General features: G+C 37.0%; 1 long non-coding RNA gene across 1 annotated transcript in view; it reads right to left on the bottom strand.

The window, feature by feature from the left end:
• LOC140695857 (uncharacterized) overlaps positions 1-12,511 on the bottom strand; it is a 62,016-nt gene that overhangs the window by 27,047 nt on the left and 22,458 nt on the right. Inside the window, exon 2 of the long non-coding RNA XR_012071687.1 lies at positions 2,729-2,851. This is a non-coding gene — a long non-coding RNA (uncharacterized lncRNA). The remainder of the gene's footprint in view (positions 1-2,728; positions 2,852-12,511) is intronic.

Raw genomic sequence — 12,511 nt, 5'->3', positions numbered from 1 at the left:
AATATAGCCTAAATGTTGGATCATCCCTGAAATATCATCCACTGTCCCCTCAGAACACACTCAGCACACACCTCTAGTTTGCCTCCTTCCACTCTCATGGTACTCATCTGTTCACTAGTGGCTGTAACTTACTCGTTAAGTAAGAGATCAGGTCAAGAGTGTGACTGATGACATAGAAGAAAAACCAGCAGAGGGTGTTTGTGCTGGAAGCCTAGAGAAGAAAGTGCTTCAGAGAGCAAGAAGTGATCAACTGTGTCCAATGTTCCTGGTAGACAAGTAAGGACTGAGAATTTCCATTGGGATGCAAAGATACCAAAATCATTGGTGACCTTTACAGGAGCACTTTTATTGGCTGATAGGGTAAAAGTTTGTTTTAGTAGGATTAAGAGACAATAGGAGAAGAAGTAAAGACAGCATGATAGATAGCTTTTGATACATTTTATGACAAAATGGAGGAGACAGAGCTATAGTTGGAGTGGGAAGAGTAATAGGATTCTTAGGCTATTGTCAAAGAGCAAGTAGTCAAAAAAGAAAAATTGCTACAGAAGAGGGAAAAGAGTATGTCCTTGAGTAGGCAGAAGAGATGACATTTAGCATAGAGTGGAGATGTTGGTCTTAACTTGAGGTGAGCACAGTTATCTACACAGTAATGGGGCTGGAGGAGCTGGTGGGTGGCCAGAGACATGGGAGGGTGGTGAGGGCTGGCTGGAGTTTTTCAAGTTTGCTTCTAATGGATTCTGTTTCGATGTTTGTTTCAGTGAAACAGCAACTCATCAGCTGAAAGTTAGGAGAGATTAGAACTGTTGGGAAGTTGAGGTGAAGTTATGAAACATAAGATAGTGGAAGAGTCTGAGCAGTTTAGATAATATAACAGGGCAATAGACTAGGATTTCGGAGCAGAACTAAAGGCTTACTTGAGGACCTTCATCTATACTGAGACTGGCCAGTATGGTCATGTGATTCCTCCACACCACGTTTAGCTGTGCAGGTGTGAGCACAGTGTAAACAGAGAGTTGATTTAAGCAGGAAATTCTTTTTGTATGGCTGCTATAATAAACTATCACTAACTAGTGGCTGAACAGAAATGTATTGTTTTTCAGTTTTGGATGCCAGAAGTCAGTTTCACTGCACCAAAGTCAAGGTGTCAGCTGGGCCACTCTCTCCCTGGAGTCTTAGTGGAGAATTTGTTTCCTTGCTTTTTCCAGCTTCCAGAAGGGCATTCCTTGGCTCGGGGCTCCTTCCTCTGTCTTTTAAGCCAGCAGCATAGTACCCTCCAATCCCTTTCTGCTTCTATTACCATATTGTCTTCAGCCTTCTGTGCCAAATCTCCCTCTTTCTCGGTCCTATAAGGACACAAATGCAACTGCACTTACGGCCCTCTCGTACAATGACGGAAAATCTCCCCATCTCAAGATTACTAACTTAATTGTATCTGTACAGTCTCTTCTCCATATAAGATGACATTCACAGATTCCTGGAATTAGGACTTGGATATCTTTGAGGGCCATTAATCACCTACCCAAACAGGATTGTGGTTTTGCCAAGCCAGTGTAATGAATGAGTGAGGCTAAGGGATTGATTATATGATGGATCATTGAATTAAACCTGATAAAGAGAGAAGTGAGAGCAAAAAAAAAGGCAAGGTATAAGAAAATGCAGGGTAGGTTTCCCAAGATTGCAGGATCTGGGGCATCAATACAGTAGTGTGGTTAAGTGGAAAGCAGGAGATGGTGGTTAGAGAATGAAATGATTGAAATAGATTATGAGAGTCATGAGGCTGAAGTAGAACGGAAGAGGGCATCACTGGAGAAGTCAAGGAGCTGGAATTATCTAGGTGAACTAAGAAGTTTAACAGGATTTATGACTAAGGTAGTGTTCAGGAAACTGATAGTGAGCCAGGAGCTAAAATCTGAAGGGGAAGGGAAAATGTATTTATATTTATGTCTATAGCACATGGACCAGAGTGATAGATTAAAATAATTTTGAAGTTTATTCATTCTTGTACTTTCTTCTCACATCACAGGTGAGTTGATCAAAACTGAAGTATTTTCACTACTAGTCATGCTTTATGTTTTAACACCATACATTATCACATGGAATTAAACTGACTGTAAGCCTTAGATCTGTTCCAAAATAATTTATCTGGAAAATCTCAAAGCGATCACAGACAACACTTACAATGGACGACAATTTTGACAACTGCGACTTGAAGTGTGGTCCACAACGTCATTGGCACTACCTAGGAGCTTGCTAGAAATGCAGAATCCCAGGCCCCACCCGGACACCCTGAATGAAAATCTCCACAGGAACAAGACCTGGGGGATTCACTTGCAAATTAAAGGTTGAGAAACATTAGTCTAGACAATAAAAAGCTGAGGAACCCATGAGCAGTGAAAAGCCATAGTATTTTTGGCCACATCTATAGGAGGAAGAGATGAGTATTTCTGTCAGAGAATTTTTCCCTCCCAATAAAAGTGGTATGTTTTAAACAACTGCAGAGAACTTAAGTTTATGAGTTCAATGTTTGCCTGAGGTCAGATTTCAATAATGAACCTAGAGCTCAGATATGAACCGGTTATGTAATTTTAAAGGAAAAGCCTGAACAGTCCTCACATCAGCTTCCTGGCCCCCCTGAGCTTTCTGAGATGTGTCAAGGGGAGAAGCCTGCTCTGCATCAGGGCATCCCCGCCTCGCCCCTGCCCCCGCAAAGAAGTGCACACGGGCATACCTCTAGGAAGCCCCATCTTCTTTCTCACACAAGCCATTCATCTTCAGGTGAATTTAGGCATCTACTGTTTGTTTCTTGTTGTTGTGTACTGCCAGGAGATTTACAAGTCTTCAAGCATATATTCTGGAGGAATAAAATCGGTAAGATACAAAGTTGAGAAAAAAAGTTGGTATACTGCAAACACTGTTTCAAAGAGTATTTACCAAATAGGACATTAGTGGTGGTACATGCAAAATATATTGTGATATTACAAGGACTTGACATGCTTTCAAAGACATTTTTAAATAAGCAACAGTTCTATAGATAATCCTAACTTGGGTTCTGAAATCCAGTCTGGATGGAATTTTCTCTATAGCTTAAAATCTTAAAATATTTTAACTATGCACTGTTAAGCAAATATATTTATCTCAAAAGTAAAAACCTGGCTTTCTTTCATCTATCATTCTGAACTGCTTTATCTTAAGCCTAGTATTAAGTTATCTATTAATTTCTATATAATTTGTGTTTTAAAGTTGTCATAAAATTTGGGAGCATGTATTTCAACAATCTTGGCACAGAGCATTTAAATTACAAAAAGAAAAAAGAAAAATCACTCACATAAATTTATTCCTTTAGTGTTCTCCTCATTAGCGTGAATTTCGTAAACTATATGGCAACTTCGCTATACAAATTATGTACAGTTTACACTCAGTCTATTATCAAAAGTGACATGATGTGACTATAATAAATAACACATGTATAGACATAAAAGTGGAAAAGATTCTCAAAATATTGAAAACCATGGAGAGAGATGGGAAAATAGGTATATTAAAAATATAAATCCGGGTGGGAAGGGACAGACTGGGAGTTTGAGATTTGTAGATACTGACAGGTATATATAGGATAGATAAACAAGTTTATACTTTATAGCACAGGGAAATATATTCAAGATCTTGTAGTAGCTCATGGGGAAAAAGAATATGAAAATGAATATATGTATATTCATGTATGACTGAAAAATTGTGCTGTATGCCAGAAATTGACACAACATTGTAAACTGATTATAACTCAATTTAAAAAAATAAATTAAAAATATATATAAACTCATATATTATTTAAAAGGGAGAATTAAATCTTATTTGGGGCATTCTGGCAACTTATAATGGAAAACACAATGGGCCAAAGAGTGGGGTTCTTAAAATTTTTTTCTTATACCTGATCGTTATCCCTCTAAAACTTTCAAACTATTGCGTAAGTCTTATTGTAATATTGTTCATTGTCTCTAATAAGATTTCTGAAAATGAATAAAAAAGATATAAAGTTCTTTTCCCATAGATTGGTACTAGGAAGTTCCACATGACTGATCATTCATTTTTGTGGCAATTTTGTATCATCATTAAACGCAGACTACACCCCTAAGGCTTAATATACTTCAAGCTTAATATACTTAATATACCTGCTCCTGGGAGGATTCTTTAGAAAAATGTGTTTTGAGATTGAGTAACTAACATAATGGTTTAGTGGATAAATTGGGAGATGACTAGAATAAGAATGGGGTGTCTTTAGAGTCACATTTATTTCAAATAAGGTTAACTTGACCCTTGGTAGAGCAGAGATTTTTTAACCATTTTCACTCACAAACACTGCTTCTTGAAATCTTTTCAAAGCTCTTGAATAATGTTACTTGATACTTAAAAAATATTCATCAAATGATGTTTCCTGCTTATGAAATGAGTAAAAGCGATTGGGAAGAAATCTGTTTTATAATTTTCATAATTAGCTTAAAGTCTTTTTTTAAAAAATTTTACTCTAAGCATTTTTAGCTGTATTAAAAACTAACCAGAAAATGCAAATCTATAAATTGGAGAACCTATACTTAATCCCACGACTGTTCAAAAATTAGTGAAAACATACAATGATTTAAACAATTATACAAAATAATTGCTAGGGCACAGTTTAAGTTGATTGAAGGTGCTTTTTTAGTTCATATAATAACAGAGACATCTCCCATTTCAAAATGAATTTCATTTGGGTCCTCACCACCACCATCATGGCACCAGTAAGACCTCAGTCTTTGGTAGACAGCTAAACAACCACAGTCCCCCACCTTAACATTCTTTTGGGAAGCTGTAATTGCCTTATCTCTTCACCTTCTCTCCAATTTTCTGCTCAAAGCTAACTCATGTAAAGCTCCAGACAGATAAAAAAGGTTAACCAGTGTTCGATTATCCATCTAGACAGGGCATTATATCCTTAGCCCTGCTGCATTCCACTCCCTCATTTAAAAAATAAAAAAAAAGATAATGTCATGTTAAAAATAATTTAAAAAATTTAATAATTTGACATTTTGTTATATAAATTCACTCTGGCTGTTAGTATGTTACGTAGTGGCAATATGTACTTGCAGGGAGACATTTCTATCTCAGCAGGTCTGTAAAACACTAGCTGGTAAGTCATGGAGACTGCAAGTCTGTATGGTTCTTGGTCTCCTTAGGGGCAAAGATTGATATACTCAGACTGAGAGAGACGATGAACTCTCTGTCCCTGAGCTTCTCCAGGATGAGGGACAAAGTAGGTATTCCTGGAGCCACAAGGGGAAAGAAGATGCCCTTGTTCTCCACGAATCCTGAGAACAACAATCCCAGCACTTTGTTTCTAGCCTTAGGCTGACCGCTGTTCCAGAAGGAAGTAGAATTCTGCAGGCCTATTTCTCCATTTCCCGCCCTCTTCCTCACTGACTATAAGAGCGTTCTCTCAGCGTTCTCACAAAACTTCCAGGTCCCAGCAGCTGCAAGCTCAAGACTAGTTGGGGATTGGACTAGAGCTGGAAAGGGAGGACTCAGGTGATGTATGACCAGACCACCATCTCCCCACAATCAGCTTCTAGCCAATGCCCCTAAAGCCATAATTCTGCCTAGAAGAGCATGTTCTCCAATTCCCCAACTGTTGGTGTGGATTCAAAATTACACCTATTTTTTGGTCAATTATGCAACATTAACCTCCGCAAAATTGTTAGAGCACCTAGAATGCTTTAAGTGACTTGAATTCAGCACTCCAGTGCAGATTCACTGGAGAGTAAAACAATTAGGGTAAGGAATCAGAGGGCTAAAGAATCAAGACTCCAGCCACTGCTACTCTCTAAAACAAACCCAAAATTGTCCACGACGTTAGGGTACTAGACAGAAGTTTGCAGGGGTTTACAGTGTACCATCCTATGAATTCTGATCCAGTATGAATACAATGAACCTTACAAAACCTTCAGACAAATGGCTATTTCTTAGATTAATCTAATTAATGACAGTCATCCCATATAGAAACCAGGAACTAAGTAGCTCACTCAAAAATCCACTCCCTCCCACTCCCCTCCACACACACATGTAAGACAGAAAAGCAGCAACATATAAATCAGAGTTGCCTTCAAAGCTTTGAAACATCAGTGAAAATTCATAGCCATGGTTTCTAGATCATATTGTCAACCTGATTCTGAGAACTTTAAGTCACTCATTCTGAACTGATGTGGGAACAAAAACACTTCTGACTTTCTAAACTTGGAAAAGTTCTTTTTTTTTTTTAAATAATCCAACTTGGAAGAGCCTAATTTACATAAATCCCTTCACCCCCACCTTACCTCTGACAGTGGAATTCTAAACAAAGCAATCAGGCTGGCAGGTAAGTCAGATTTGCTTATTGTATTGCACGCATGCATGTTAAAAAATGGTACTAGCTCTCTCTTGTTATTTATTGGTGTCAAGAGGTACAATTTAAAAATCCTGCTCTTTAATTTCTTTTTCTTTCCTATGACAGGCAGAAGCTTCCCCCTACACCTCCTTGAGAGCTCACTAAACATTTGAGCATTAAGAAACCCTAATTTTTCCTCTTAAAACTAACTAGAAACATTTATTTTGATTTAATTTTTTAGACAAAGAGAACCCTTTGATTTGGGGGCTTTCAGATTTTGGAATAAAATGATTTTAGATAAATTAGCTGCTAAAATTACTGTTATTATGCTCATAAAAGCTGCTAAAAATAATCAGTTCATAGGGCAAAAAATTCATATACTATAGCATTTTCTTCCTGACAGATTTTCAGAAATTTGGCCTAGAATAGAAGATGTGTATTTTTTAAACTTATAACAGAATTAAATTACCAAGAAAATGAGTATTACAGCCATAAATCTTTAATAATGCTGGTATTTACATAAAGCTGGGCTTTCCAAACACTTAAAATGAGAAATGCTCAAAGACAATTTGAGCAGTATCTGTCTGTCTTTGTTTCTGATTCAACTCAAGAAATATAGGTAAACAATAACAAACGCCAAGTTACAAGTCGCTTCCTTTTTATTCTAAACGTTCTTTTGTTTTGTTGAGCAAATGTGTTCCTTCCTGGATTGCATCCTGGCCACCCCCTAGCGCTTCTCAATCCCCTTTAGGGCAGCAGCTATTTAAACAGGAGAAATAGAGCTCTTCCACAAGACAAATCTTTGCTCATGTTTTCAAGCATGGAGGCAAACACTGGCAGCAAACACGAACAGCAGTGGAAAAAGTCATTTGGAATTTACTTTATCTTTCCCACAGTTAGAATCAGCAAGACTTTGATTGGTGCAGTCACTACAGAGGCAACCGCAGCAAGGACGTGCATCTTGCTGGTGCGTGCACATTGTCTTGTGTTGGAAAGGGATTCTCAGAGGTTGTTCTGTGCCTGGGGGTAGGGTAGCCCCTCTACTCATTTCCAAAACGTCAGCTCTCTACATTTTCCTTTTAAATAGACAAAAAATAATGAAGGAATAAAACACTGCTTTATAATTTATTGCAACATTTCCCCATCCGGAGATTGAAGAAACTCTCATTTCTTACCTAAATCCCTTTTTTGTCAGTTTTAGGCTTTTCCCTCTGTCTGCTGAGTAAAATCACAAACTTGGTGAAATATCACACTCAAATTATTTTTTAAGAAACATTCAACAGTCTAGGTAAATGTAGTTCCTTTGAATTATTTACAGTTGCCTTATATTCCCAAGTAAGACAAGAGGACATACCGTCCTCGGGTGCAAATAAAGAATTTGAGACTCTGAGAAGGTCAATAACCTCAAGAAGATAACCACATCAGTTCAGAGTCAAGACTAGTATCAGCTCTTTGAATCCCAGGCCAGTGCTGTCTACTCCAGCAAACTGTCTTTCTGAGTCCCACTGGGTATTTGTTTCCTTTGAACCTTCTCAAACTTCTTTCACTTTGGATAGAAAACCTGGAGTAGAACATGGTGGTTTCGTATAAAGGCATTTATGTAGAAGAATGTATGTACTGCTAAATAATGGCTTTATATTTTAGCATCATAATGCCTGTAGATATTTTTCTAACTTATCTGCATAGTAATTGCCTTTAAGTGATCAACAATCTGCAAATGACACTTGTTTGTTTTCCTCTCTTTACAATAAACACTGTTGGTGTGGATATGAATGGCAGTTTCAGGAAGAGAATGAAAGAGCTGTTGCTGAGAGGACTAGCTTGGGTTCAATTTTATCCTGTGTAATCAAAAAACATATATGAATTGAGTACCTTCCTTAAGGTATATGATTTTACAAACTCCCCTTGAAATGCCCTACGAAGCAAAGGGATCCTTTAATGAAATGGAGACCCATCCTGTGCCTTCACAGCTGTCTTTCCATTTGGTGTGCAGTCAACTGTGTATTTAATACAAATATTGTTTCAGGATTTCCAGAGCAGATAAGGAGACTGCTGATGTTAGAATGCAGTGCAGAGAGAATCTGCACACAGGTAGCCCAGTGAAATTTAGCTGGGTGAATAATTACCGTGATGATCATAATTAATAATTATCTTGTGCCAGTGGAGAATTGTACTAATTGGTAATCTCTTCTCTTAAAAGTCCTAATATTTTATTTCTGCTTATTGCTAACTATCAAGTGGAATGCTAATGGAAATGCGGATGACTGGTATTGTAATAATTATAACTGTAATCACATTCAGCAGCTAACCTCTAATTAAAATAAATCAGATGATGTAGTGAATTGGCTACATACAGTTGTGTTTCCAATAATAGTATATCTTATTGGGAAAAAATTATTTTCTCTCACAGAAATCCTCTGAAGATCAGATTAAAAATTATGTGGATGTGTTGTATTTCTAAGGAGATGTTTTCTGCAGTAATAAGTAGGTTAACTGCATATTCATCAGGTGATGGAGTTTCATGATAAACACAAGTGAGCATGTAATAAGCCCACTGTTTCTAATGGAATTTTAATATTATTACCTTGCAATTATATGCAGGTCACTTGGATGTCCAGTTAGTAATGAGTATATGTACACAAACCTGAAATTTCTTGACTGAACTCTAAAAATCAATCAGGTAAAATTATCCACATGATTTTTAAAACACTGGGTTGTGTGATTAGGGTGTGACATATACATAATTCTGAGCGTTTTCCAAGATGATGTCTATAATTAACAAATATATACACTATATACATGTATATGCATGTATGTGTGTGTGTGTGTGTATCCCAAATATCAGTTTGAGCTATCCTTAATCACTCGCCATTAAACAACAGTGCGAAAATGGACAGTAAATGCACATATGCCTGTCTTGATGTAGATGGAAACAGAGGGCAGGACAATCTCTTCAAATGACTATTCTGAGTAACAATAAAATTCAATATTTTTAGATACCTTTTGTGCTGACCTCTCATCTTATATCTTCCTGCTACACAGCCCATCCTCATTTATTTGGTCAGCAAACTTTTCCTGAAAAGGCCAGTTAGTTATTTAGGCTTTGTGGATCCTACAGTCTCTGTGCAACTACTCAACTCTGCTGTTGTAGAGAAAGCATCCATAAAAAATATGTAAAAAATGGGTGTGCCTGTGTTCCAATAAATCTTTATAACTGGATTTGACCCACAGACCACAATTTACCAACCTTTGATAGATTAAAAACTATTAATGAGCACTTTTATGCTGCTCTAAGTACAAGGGGTAGAGGGATGAATAAGAGAGATAAGACAACTTTTCTCATCCAGCTTCTACTCTATTAAAGAACAACTACTACAGGCAGGGCAGTATGCTGGGGGAATCTAACAGGGAATGAGGTATTTTCCTTGCCTTCTGAAAGCTTAAAGTTTTGTAAAGGAGTTAGACTCATATGTATCACCGTGTGGAAATGGCATGTGGATCAGCCAAGTGTCTACAAGTGTTAGGAGAGTTGAAGTAAGGAAGAGAGAAACTATTGAGCAAGATTTCATCAATGTGGTGTCATCTGAAGACTTTCAGCAACAGTTGTATCAGGCAAAGAGCAGTGAAAGACGAGAGTATGGTTGAGACCAATGCATGTTCAAAGAGAACACGAATTACAGAAGAGAGAATTAATGACAGTTAGCCTGGAAAGACTGTGGAGATCCTCAAGGGCCATCATAAAGACTTTGGGCTTTATCTGTGCTGACTGGTGTGGAGGAAGGTAGAGGATCCTAAGATGTTTTATGCATTAAAGGGCACAATAAGATCTGAGTATCTAAAGAATGAGTGAGGGGACTATATGGAAAGTAGACTGGAGGAGGAGGGTTTTGTGGGACTAAGGTTAAGGCCTCAATTCAGAGTGTAATATAATAACCCTATGAGATACAACAAGGGCCTGAATCGGCTCTCTGTCCAGGGTTAAGAAGAAAAAGATAGTTTTTAGGGGCTTCTTCTAAAAAGGGTTAGAAAATCTCAGCCTAAAGCAACACAGCATGATCTGATCATAGTCTGTCTAATGTTCACACTGGAGTTCAGCTGTCATAACACATTTATTGTTAGATTTCAATGAAAGAAAATGAATAAAGAGTAAGTGATGGCAAACAGCCCTTAAAGATAGATGCAAAACTTAACACGTCTCTTTCCAAGTCTGATTGGGAGCAGAGGAGACGGTCACAAAAACTAGTATGTGCCATCCATTTTTAATGTTTGCTTCTTTCCTAAACACCAGAGTGCATATTCACTCCCATTCTCCTTTCCCCAAAAGCCAAGCAAAAATCTATTGGATACTGTTGCCAGTTGAGGAGAAATCTGCATGATGTGGGGTCACCGGATCTTAAGGTTAGCTTCAGAAAGGAACCTGGCACCTTGACTTGTAGACGCGGTAATCTTTAAATTTTTGCAGGTTTGAGTGGCTGTTGAGCTCTGGAAGTAAAATAAAGGTGGCTGAGAATAACTGATAAAATTTATCAATTGACGAAAATAACCCAATTGTAATAGTAAATGATGGAAAACTATAAAAGAAAGTGATACACTATTCAATTTCCACAGATCTGAATTCAGGTACAGTTTATTAAGTGCATCTATTCACATCATCGGATTATTTTTTAACTTCTCTTGTTCTCTGGAGTCAAAAAGCCCAAAGTGTTATATTAACATAGAAAATTGGCCAAAAATGGGTAAAATTCATATTCTACAAATATACAGGGAAACTCCCTCTGCTGTAGACATATATACTTAAATGTTAATACAATTTTGTTTTTTAAGGAGAAAAAATTGAAACTACCTAGATTTTAGTCAATGAGGGACATCATTATATCTTACAGGGTTATTGTATTTTGCTCTGAATTGTGGTCTTAACCTTAGGCCCATAAAGCCCTCGTCTTCCAACCTACTTTCCTACTGTCCTCATACTCACTTTCTGATACTCAGATCTTGTACCATTTAATGCTTCGAGACATTCTGTGATCCTCCACCTTTTCCCACACCAGTCATCACAAAATAAAGCCCAAAGTTTTGAATCTGACACTTGAGGACCTCCACAATCTGGTCTAAACTACCCTTCTAGGTTCACGGTCATTAATTAGAAAATGGAATAATATACAATAGTCAAAAGACATGAACCAGGTATCTATCAACCTGGATAGATCTCAAAAAAAAAAGCATTAAATAAAAACAAATTACAGAGGGCCATTTTTAATTTGACACCATTTATATAACTTTTAAAACAATGAAAATACTCTATTACTGTCCAGACATACAGATGAAAATGTATGCAAATTATTTAAAATTTATAAAAAGTAATTGCCTTTGGAACAAGAGAAGGGAACAAGATTGAAGGGGACTTCAACTTTATCTGCAATATTTTGTAACTTTTTATTCTAATAAGATTTGAAGAAGATGTTAAAAAATTAGCCAGCCTTTGTGGGATTATTCTTTCATTACAGAGTTCTTAGAAGCAAGAAATAAATTTCAACCATTTAAAGAATAGTTACGCTTTAAGGGTGTATAGGCTGATTTCAAGTCAACTTTGTGTACTGTATTCTCTAAATTTACATTTCTTCAATTTATGTCATTATACTTACATAGTTTCCTTAAATATTATTTATTAAAATACAGGGTTTTTTGATTAAATATTGTTGTTCGGTTAAAACCTCTGTATAACAAAAAAATTTTAAGATCAATTTTTGGCCAGGAGTATTAACCTAGAAATTTGTAGTTTTGCTCAATAACATGGACAGTGCTTTGCAATCTATTGTTAAAAACAAGACAACAGGCCCGAAATGGAATCACATATGCTAAGCCACACACCACCAAACTGAGACTTAATTACAGTTTTTGCTCTCCCAGAAATGGAATCTTAAATCAGTCAACCAGGAGTCACCTATTAGCACTAGTTAGGTAAGCTGCCTGCTAAGACCCTGACCATCCTCTAAAGGAGAGTAACCACGAGAACCAACTCGCTGTTTAGCCTAGAATAACTCCTTTGTTCCTCCTCCCTTCTGCCTATCAAAGTCTATCACTTTGAATAGTTCCTCAGAGCTCCTTTCTGTCTGCTACATTGTATGC

The sequence above is a fragment of the Vicugna pacos genome, chromosome 4 (genome assembly GCF_048564905.1).
Source record: "Vicugna pacos chromosome 4, VicPac4, whole genome shotgun sequence".
NCBI classification, from domain to species: Eukaryota; Metazoa; Chordata; class Mammalia; order Artiodactyla; family Camelidae; genus Vicugna; species Vicugna pacos.
Note: the sequence above shows the minus strand (reverse complement) of the source record. Positions and strands in the feature narration are given on the sequence as shown.